A 10494-nucleotide genomic window follows, 5' to 3' on the forward strand; every position below is an offset into this window, starting at 1 on the left:
AAATCAAGCCCAATTTGATTGCTTTGATAGAGAGGAAACAATTCTCGGGTGGGAAATTTGAGAGCCCTCATGAGCATTTAAAAGAATTTGAGAAATATTGTGACACAATCAAAGCCAACGGGGTGACTCAAGAGTACATCCGTCTCAAGATGTTTCCATTTTCTTTAATTGGGAGAGGTCTAGAATGGCTAGAGAAGGAGGTGTCCCCTAACTCTCTCACAACTTGGGACCAAGTGACTACGGCTTTCTTGAGGAGATTTTATAACCATAGGAAGACCGCCGAGGCTCGATCATTGATCCAAGGCTTTCGCCAAAAGAGTGGTGAGACTCTAAGTGCGGCATGGGACCGGTACAAGGAGCTTCAACGCCAATGCCCACATCATGGGATACCCAAGTATCAACTCATCCACACTTTCTATGGAGGTCTCTCACCTCAAGGAAGAACAAGCCTAGATGCCGCCGCCGGCGGTCCAATCATGAACAAGGGAGAGGATGAAGTGGAATGCATCATAGAGGAGGCCGCAAAGCATTATGATGATTGGTACGAAGGAGAAAGGGAGGCCACTTCTAGCAAAGGTGTCTATGCATTGGAGCAAGCCAACGCAATCAACAACCTTTCTTCCCAAATCTCCAAGATGGCCAAGCAAATGGATGAAATGATGAAAGAAAGGTCCAATCCTCATGGTAATACCTCCCCTTCAACCAAGGGAGGCAATGGTATGGCCACTTCTTCCCCCTCTTCTTATAACAAAATGCCTCAAGGATGCATGTTTTGCTCAAATTGTGAAACCTATGATCATGATACCTCCCATTGTGTGTATGCTTGTGAAGTTCAACCCCCTCCCTATGAACATGATGATAGTGTAGAAGATGTCAATGCCATGAATTTTTCTCCTAGAATGGAAAATATAGGGAACTTGAGGCCAAACCCTAATCACATGGGGAATTGGAATCAAGGTGGAAACCGTGGTTGGAATCAAAGTGGTGGTGGTTATGATAACCAATATCATGGTGGGGGAGGCCCTTCTAATTTCAATGGAAGAGGCTACTCTAACCAAAGAGGGTATGGCTACCAAAACCAACAACCCAACTCCCGATACCAAGACCATCAAAATCAAAATTTTGGTGATCAAGGTAACATGGGAAATAATCGACAAAGCAATATTCCCAACCAAGGAACCGGAGGCACTAGGGGCCAAAATGTTTCTAACTATGCCCAAACCAATAGGCCTCCGGGTTTCCATCAATCCCAACTTCCTCCACCTCAACAACCTCTTCAAATTGAGGCACCTCCTAATGATCCCGTGATGGCTAAGCTAGATGCCATCATGAAGATGCATGAGGAGGAAAAGAAGAGGAATGAGGAAGAAAAGAAGCGAACCAATGCTCATATGAAAATGCTTGAAACCCAAATTGCCCAACTTGCTTCCAATTCTTCTTCTCCTTCTTCTTCCTCTATCCCTAGTCAAGGAGTCAACCCAAAACCTTTATATGCCGTGACAACAAGGAGTGGAAAGGTAGTAGGGAGTGACCCCTTAGTTGAGGAAGAACCTCGAAATGAAGTAGAGTTGGAGAGGGAGAGTGAGAGAACCAAGGAACCTTCTAATGTTGAGAGAGAGAGGGATGTTGAGGTACAAAAGGAAAAAGAGGCCACCCCCTTGCCTCTTAATCTCCAACCTAGAGAGGAGAGACTACCTTTTCCCCAAAGATTTGTGAGAGCTAAGCTTGATGCTCAATTTGGGAAGTTTTTGGATGTGATCAAGAACTTGCATGTTTCCCTCCCTTTTATAGATGCTATGAAACAAATGCCCCATTACTCTAAGTTTTTGAAAGATCTTTTGAGTGGGAGAAGGGAGTGTGAGACGGTGAGCTTGACCGCCAATTGTAGTGCAATCCTTTCCAACAAACTCCCCACTAAGTTGAAGGATCCGGGTAGTTTTTCCATTCCTTGTTCTATCAATGGAATTGAGTTTGACAAAGCTTTATGTGATTTGGGAGCGAGTGTGAGCCTCATGCCCTACTCCGTCTACCAAAAGCTCAATGTAGGAACCCTTTCCCCCACCAACACCACTCTCCAACTAGCGGATCGGTCTATTAAATTTCCCATGGGGAAAGTGGAGGACATCCCCCTTAGGGTAGGGAAGTTTACATTCCCCGTGGACTTTTATGTGCTAGAAATGGATGAGGATGAAAGGATTCCAATTATCTTGGGTAGGCCGTTCTTAGCCACCTCTAGGGCCATTATTGATGTGAAGGAAGGCAAAATATCTTTGAAAATTGACAATGACTCAATTGAGTTTGATTTAAATAGTGTCATGCAACAACCTTCCTCAAGTAGTGAATGCTTTAGAGTTGATGTTCTAGATTCCATGCTTAGTGAATTCTCTCGTTCCCATTTGTATGCTTCTAACGATCCCCTAGAGAATGTATTGTTGAATGATTCTAAGCTAGGTGTTCGCAAGGACGACGTGCAATTCTATGAGGATTTGCTAGAGGAAAGCAAGAACAAGTGCATGGATGAGAGCATGGAGGAGGAGGCTTTTTACACCCATGACCTCTTTCAAGTTGAGGAAAGAGAAGAGAACACCAATGGTAAGGGAGCACCGAAGGTAGACTTGAAACCTCTACCTTTGGGCTTGAGGTACGTATTTCTTGGTTCTAATGAGTCTTTCCCCGTGATTGTTAATTCCAACCTAACGGAGGAGCAAACTTCCCTCTTGATCAATGTCTTGAAAAAGCACAAGAAAGCTTTAGGCTATACCATTGATGACATCAAAGGTATAAGTCCTTCTTTATGCATGCACAAAATTGATCTAGAGGGAGATGCCAAACCCGTTAGGCAAAGGCAAAGGAAGCTTAACCCTTCCATGCAAGAGGTTGTGCGGAAGGAAGTGGCTAAGCTTCTTGATGCGGGAATTATATACCCAATTGCTCATAGTGATTGGGTATCTCCCGTGCAAGTTGTGCCTAAGAAAGGGGGAATGACGGTGGTGAAAAATGATCATGATCAACTAGTCCCCACTAGGCTTGTAACCGGTTGGCGCATGTGCATTGACTATCGCCAACTCAACACAAGTACATGCAAGGATCATTTTCCATTACCGTTCATTGATCAAATGTTGGAGAGGCTTACAAAGCATTCCTTCTATTGTTTTCTTGATGGCTATTCGGGGTTCTTCCAAATCCCGATTGACCCCAAGGATCAAGAGAAGACGACTTTCACTTGCCCCTACGGTACTTATGCGTATCGTAGGATGCCTTTTGGGCTTTGTAATGCCCCCGCAACATTCCAACGTTGTATGATGTCCATTTTTAGTGATATGATTGAGGATGAGATAGAGGTCTTTATGGATGACTTCTCCGTTGGAGGAGCCACCTATGAAGATTGTCTATCTAATTTATCTCGTTGCTTAGAAAGATGTGAGAGGGCTAACCTCGTGCTAAATTGGGAAAAGTGCCATTTTATGGTCGAAAGTGGGATTGTTCTTGGGCACAAAATTTCCCATGCCGGCATTGAGGTTGATAGAGCCAAGGTGGAGGTCATTGAGAAACTTCCTCCCCCCACCAACGTGAGGGAAGTGAGGTCTTTCCTTGGCCATGCCGGGTTCTATCGGCGTTTTATAAAAGACTTTTCTTTGATTGCAAAACCTCTCACATCCCTATTGCAACAAGATAAAGAGTTTATATTTGATGATGCTTGTCATGAGTCTTTTTGTAGGTTGAAAGAGGCCCTTTGCACCGCCCCTATTGTCCAAGGCCCGGATTGGTCTCTTCCATTTGAGCTCATGTGCGATGCAAGTGACGAGGCTATTGGTTCGGTTCTTGGGCAACGAAAGGATGGGAAGCTTCATGTCATACATTATTTGTCCAAAACTCTCAACGACGCTCAACGAAAATATACAACCACCGAGAAGGAATTCTTAGCGGTTATTCACTCATTTGAGAAGTTTAGAACCTACCTCATTGGTTCTAGGACAATTGTGTACACCGACCATTCGGCTCTCAAATATTTGATAGGGAAGAAGGAAGCTAAACCAAGGTTGTTGAGATGGGTTTTAGTTCTCCAAGACTTTGACTATGAAATGAGAGATAAAAAGGGTGCCGAGAACGTGGTAGCGGATCACCTTTCAAGGTTGGGCGGTGCAAGGTTCAAAGATGATGGTTTGCCAATTGAGGATGCTTTAAGGGATGATGTGCTATACGTTCTTGAGGTGAAGTCGGCTCCATGGTATGCGGATATTGTGAATTACTTAGCTTGTGGTGCCATACCTCCGGATTTCACTTCACAACAACGTCGAAAACTCAAGCACGAGGCAAAGAGATATATTTGGGATGAACCGATTTTGTTGAAGAGAGGGGTTGATGGGTTATTGAGGAGATGCGTTCCCGATGACGAGTTTCAAAGTGTTCTCCACATGTGCCACTCCTCTCCTTGTGGTGGGCATATGAGTGCTCAGAAAACCGCCTCAAAAGTTCTCCAATCAATGCTCTTTTGGCCTTCCTTATTCAAGGACTCATGGGTATTTGTCAAGACCTGCGATAGATGTCAAAGGGTGGGGAATATTTCGAGAAGGGATGAAATGCCACAAAACCCCATCCTTGAGCTTGAAGTTTTCGATGTATGGGCGATAGATTTCATGGGGCCTTTTATCTCCTCAAATGGGAACAAATATATTTTGGTAGCCGTTGACTACGTGTCCAAATGGGCGGAGGCCGTAGCTTCTCCAACAAATGACTCAAAAGTGGTGGTCAACCTCTTCAAGAAAGTGATTTTCCCAAGATTTGGTGTTCCGAGAGCAATCATTAGTGATGGGGGGTCACATTTCAAACACCACACCTTCGTGCGACTACTTGAGAAATATGGGGTATCTCACAAGCGGGGGCTTGCTTATCACCCCCAAACAAGTGGTCAAGCGGAGGTCACAAATAGAGAGCTCAAAGTGATCTTGGAGAAAACGGTTGCCAGAACGAGGAAGGATTGGTCCTCTAAGCTCATTGATTCTCTATGGGCTTATAGGACCGCTTTCAAGACACCAATTGGGACTACCCCCTACAAGCTTGTATATGGGAAAAATTGCCATTTGCCCGTGGAGATGGAGCATCGTGCTCATTGGGCGATCAAGCAAATCAACCTCGATCTCCATAGTGCGGGGGAGCAAAGGCTTTTAGAGTTACATGAGCTAGAGGAATTGAGGTTGAGTGCTTATGAGAATGCAAGCATGTATAAGGCAAGATCAAAAGCGTGGCACGACGCTCAAATCATCAAGAAAGATTTTGTCAAAGGGCAAAAGGTGCTCCTCTTCAATTCAAGGTTGAAACTCTTCCCGGGCAAGCTCCGATCAAGATGGAGTGGGCCATACATCGTTACGGAGGTGTTTCCATATGGTTCTTATGAGATTTCCCAAGAGGGCCACTCCCCTTTTAAAGTCAACGGCCACCGCCTCAAGCCTTATTTTGAAGGATCCCCAAGTGATGAACCGGTTTCAATTACTCTAATTGATGTGCATCGTCAATTCCACCCTCCTTAATCATCTCGAAGAACGTCGAGCTAACGACGCTAACCAAAAGCGCTTCCGGGAGGCAACCCGAGTTTCTAACCCTCTTCTACTTTCTTCTTTTCTTGTTAGTTTTTCATTTTACAACTTTGGATTATTGGGATTTTTGAGTTTTTGATTATAATTGAGTCTTTGATAAACGGTACGTCTAGCATGATACATGACTATATTTTTGTAGGCCGTTTGGTGTTATGTTTGGAGCTAAGTTGAGGTTTGGAGGCTTGAACGTGAGCGAGGAGCCTTACACACAAGAAGATTTGATGAAGACCCTGTGTGCGGGCGCGCAGGCCTGGGAGAACCCGCACACAGGGAAGCTCAAATTCCAGAAAGTTATGCGCGACATGTGTGCGACATATGTGCGGGCGCACATATTTAAGCTGCGCGGGCGCGCAGGCCTGTGAGAACCCGCGCAGGTTTGCAGCCAAAATTTCAGATTCTGGCAGAAGGTTTTGCGCGACGTGTGTGCGCCTTGTGTGCGGGCGCGCAGTTCACTTGCGCGGGCGCGCAGTATACCTGCGCGGGCGCGCAGATCTGGGTTTATCGGGGCTTAAGTGTTCTTTTTCCCGATTCTATCATCATTCTCACAACTCATAATCTCGATTCTCACTCTCTCTCCTCAAAAACACAAACCCTAACTTCCCAAATCACCTCTAATCTCACTTGTTTCCTTGAAATCTCAACAAATCCCTTACATTCCCTCAATTTCCTCACAAATTTATCACTTTCCCCTCTCAAAATCACCCATTTTTCACCAATTTCTGAATTGCTCCTTGGTGGCCAAGTGGTGGTGCGTGAGTGGTCTTGGTGGTGCGTGAGTGGTGTTCATGCTCTTCAATTGTGGTATAATCTTAAACTTTGACTACTTTGTAGTTTTAATTCACTAGATAATACCATGTTTTAGGGTTGTTAAGCAAAAAAATTGAACTTGCATGAATTTTGTGTGATTTTGAGGAAGTTTAGCTTATAATTGTGGTTTTTGTTGGAATTTCTTGGTGATTTGTGAGTATTGTTGATGAAATTGTTGTTTTCATGAATTTTGGCTAGCAATTACTTAGCTTGGATTTTGAGAATTGTGTGTGTAATCACTAGTTTGATTTTGAGCATTGAAAATTATTAATGTATGAGGATTGAAAATGCATGTTGATTGAAAGTTTTTTATGCTTGATTTTGAAATTTGCCTAGTGATTCTCCATTTAGCGATTGAGTATTGCGAATTTTGGCCTGGACTTTTGTTGTGCGTGGTTGTTTCTTGCTTGTGATATTTGTGTCTGGGAAAGATTGTTGCTCCTAACCCCTTTGCAGGTAGCAAAATCGAAGGTTTCATTTGTTGTTGTTGTGGGAAGGTTTTGGTATTTTTGAGTGTTGGAATCACTCCGTGGTGTTCTCGGTATCTCATTGGGTTGTGAGAAAAGTTGGTGAAGATGAGCGGTAGGAGAAGGAGTAGAAAGGAGCCTAGAATGTCAGTTGACGAGCCCCAACCTTCCTCTCAAAATCAAAACCAAACACAATCCTCTCTTCCCACTTTAAAGTTTGTGAACCGACACCATGCACCCTTCTATCAAACACTCCTCAAACGCAAGCTTAACCCCACCCGACACTACTATCAACGCTCAATGCGTGATTTGGGGATAGATGAGGACCTTCGGTCCCTTCTCGACAATCTTGGGATGAGTGAATTCATCAATCACCAATACCCAACCTTCAAAGAACCCACCTATGAGTTCCTCGCTTCTTTTGAGAAGGAACCCGTTGGAAACAACGAATTCCAAATCTCCTTCCAACTTTTCAATGCCCGCCATGTCGTCTCTCTTCGGCGTCTAAATGAACTCCTGGACTTTAACCCCGACGCCGACCTTCTTGCCCCATCCACCGAGCTCTTTCCCGAGTACGATGCTTTCCGTTGGTGGCGGACAATTACCGATTCGGAGGAGTTTAGTACTCGGTACTCGGTGGCAAGCCAAATCATTCACCCGGTACTCCGCATCCTCCACCGCATCTTGGGGTTTGCGGTGTTTAGTAAGCAAGACTTGAGCAAGCTCTCTCACGAGGAGCTCTTCACTCTTTGGGTCGCCACAAAGGAGGAGTTGAGTGGGCGGCTCAACATGGGGTATTGGTTTGTGCTTTGTTGCGAGGCAATCAAGAATGGGAACAAGACGGGAGAGATTGCCTTGGGAGGGATAATTTCAAGGATCGCCTCGAAGTTAGGGGGTGAGGTCCTTTTCCCTTTTTGTACAAGGGTGGGAAGAGAAAGAGACATATTCGTGGATATCTCCTATATGAGGAAGTCGGTTTTCATCCAACCAACCGACGATGTGAACAACTTCCACGATTGGTGCGTTGAGAGGGAGCACCATTGCATTCTCCCATTTCCGAGCCGCACTTCCTTGGAAAGGAATGCAAGGAATGTGTGGAAGGTTCCTAAGGACAATGGTGTCCTTCCTAACGCTCTTGGAGGTGAGCGAAATATGATCATCCGTGAGCGGCATCAACAACAACAACAAGAAGAACAACAACAAGAAGAACAACAACAACAATTTCAGCAACAGCAATTTCATCAACAACAACAACAAGGATTTCAACTTCAAGGTTTCCAGCATGGGGAGGGATCCCAAGGTTTGCGCGTCCCCTCCTCTAGTGAGGGAGGTATGGCCTCTTCCTCCTCTTCTTTTAACCTTGAGCAAGCTTTCCAAAACCTGTCAATGCAGGTAAACCGGTTGACGGAGGCCTCCGATGGGTACTCGGTTTACAATGCCAACATTTATGATTGGCATGTAAACCAAGGACATTTTACCCCACCGGTGAACTACCCGTATTTTCCGCCCCAACAAGGGCCGGTTCCTTCTTACGAGGAACCGCATTCTGACGGCACTCCCCGTCAACCGGTTTGGCCCTATTGGTCCGGGCCTTCATCTCAAGGGACCCCCCGAGTGAACTACCCCACCTCTGAGGGGTATGATTACAAGGCACCGGGGGGGTGTGATTACCGTGGGGACCCCAACTTCCCCATGTACACATCCGAGCCCCTTGAGATGCCCCCTCCCTATGACCCTCTTCCGGATTACCAGCAAGAGTTATACCGGAACCGTGGTTTCCCACCGGGTTACACCGGTGGTTGGGACCCCCATGGCCCTCCTATCGACGTCGACTACGAGTGGCGTCCTTATGGAGAGAGCTCTAGTTCTCACATGGAGGACTAGGGCCCTCGGGCCGAGTTTAGCCCTTCCTCCCACCCCATTTTTCACTTTGTTCAAACCGAGGACGGTTTTCCGTTCTAGTGTGGGGGGGTGCTTGTTTATTGTTCTATTTAAGGGCTTTATCTTTATGGGGCGTGATTTTGGGCCAATAGGTGTCTTTTTGGAAAGTTCCCTCCCCTCTTTTCAACAAAATGATGATGATGATGTTTTAATGAAACCTTGTGTTGTTTTTGGCTCCCTTTCTTTTCAAAAATCCAAATTCCCCTTTAATCCAAACTTTTTCTTGTGTTATTTTGCTTCGTATATATTTTTCTCTTGCTACTAACCAAATATTTGCCGAGTTGTGTTGGATTTTGACATTTTGTAGGGCTTATTGGCGCGTCCCCCAAGTTTTCCAAGCAATGGAGCTTCATTGATAGTGGACTTGCGCTCTCTAAGCATATTCGGGTGACAAATTTCCCTTCTCAACTCTTTAAATATTTGAATGGTTGCATAGTTTAGTTTAGATTAGGAAGAAGTTGAATGGTTCGAGGTTGTTTGATTTGGTTCTAAGGAACCTGGGATCGTTGATGTTGTATTCAACGATCATTGTATGTCGATTGGGATTTATGTGATTTGCATGCCTCTCTTTTGAACCATTTTTGATTTCTTCCTTTTTCCTTTGTGGGTTGCTTTTCTTCTTTCTCTTTGTGACTTTCATAATCATGACAAGAGAAAATTTTTGAAAATTGAGAATTTGCTCCTTTATTTGGAAATGTGGACCTTATTGCCTTTGTTATGACATATTTTTGAATGCCTACCTTCCTAGTTGAAGAGGGTCTTCACGGTCTGAGAGTGCTTAGGGTTGAACTAGACACATTTTAAGCTAAGGTAGCCCGGTTTAGAACTCTTGAGGACGTTTGAACCCCTAGTTCATGGGAAAGTGGTAAGATGGTGTTGCTCTCCGTAGTGGATAGGATTCTTTTGGTTGGTAATTGCTTAAATTCATATCCCATGTGAGCGTTTATTGTTCAAGCCTCCATCGCTTTTGTTGAGCGGCATTTTGGATCCTTAACTATGTGTATCTCAATCCTTGTGTTGGTATCTAACTCCCAAGACCGTGATCATATAACTCTAGAGGAGGAAGAGGGCATCTCTTCTCATTTTTCTTTATTTTCCTTGTGTTTTGTTACAAATTTGGTTTTTATTTTGCATATACCTTCTTGCTAGCCATGTTGAGCCCTATTTCCCCTTTCTTGATTAAACCACATTACAAACCTAGCGGCCTATGTTTTACCAACCCTTGTAGTTAGTGAAGCATCGGCTTGTGAGGTTCGGGTTTGAGAGTCTCTATTTTAAACAAGGAAGTTGTGCAATTTGGTTCGAATGGGGTCTTGAAAGTTTATTCGTGAAAAAAAAAAAAAAAAAAAAAAAAAAAAAAAAAAAAAAAAAAAAAAAAAAAAAAAAAAAAAAAAAAAAAAAAAAATGTGTGTGTGCAAAAGGCTCGGCAAGGAAGTTGTAATCTATGAAAACCAAGCATCTTCAAAAAAAAAAAAAAAAAAAAAAAAAAGAGAAAGAAGAGAGAAAAAGAAAAAAAAAAAAAAGGGGAGAATTTGAGAAATTTCGAGTGAAATGAAAAAAATTCTTGAAAAGAGAGTAGTATTGTCATGTAATTTGTATTGAAGGTTGTGATTTGAAACTTAGGTTAGATTCTTATGTTGTTATTGAGAGATGGCCACTCTTATGCTTCACTTAGGAGTCTCCAC

The 10494-nt window shown here is 44.0% G+C and overlaps 1 non-coding gene across 1 annotated transcript; it reads right to left on the minus strand.

Annotated features, from left to right (window-relative positions):
• Positions 1-282: 282 nt before the first annotated feature.
• On the minus strand, positions 283-388 carry LOC145625859 (small nucleolar RNA R71). The gene has a single exon (XR_014110758.1). It is a non-coding gene; the product is annotated as a small nucleolar RNA R71 (small nucleolar RNA).
• Positions 389-10494: the final 10106 nt, after the last annotated feature.

The sequence above is a fragment of the Chenopodium album genome, chromosome 3 (genome assembly GCF_948465745.1).
Source record: "Chenopodium album chromosome 3, dcCheAlbu1.1, whole genome shotgun sequence".
Lineage (NCBI taxonomy): Eukaryota > Viridiplantae > Streptophyta > Magnoliopsida > Caryophyllales > Amaranthaceae > Chenopodium > Chenopodium album.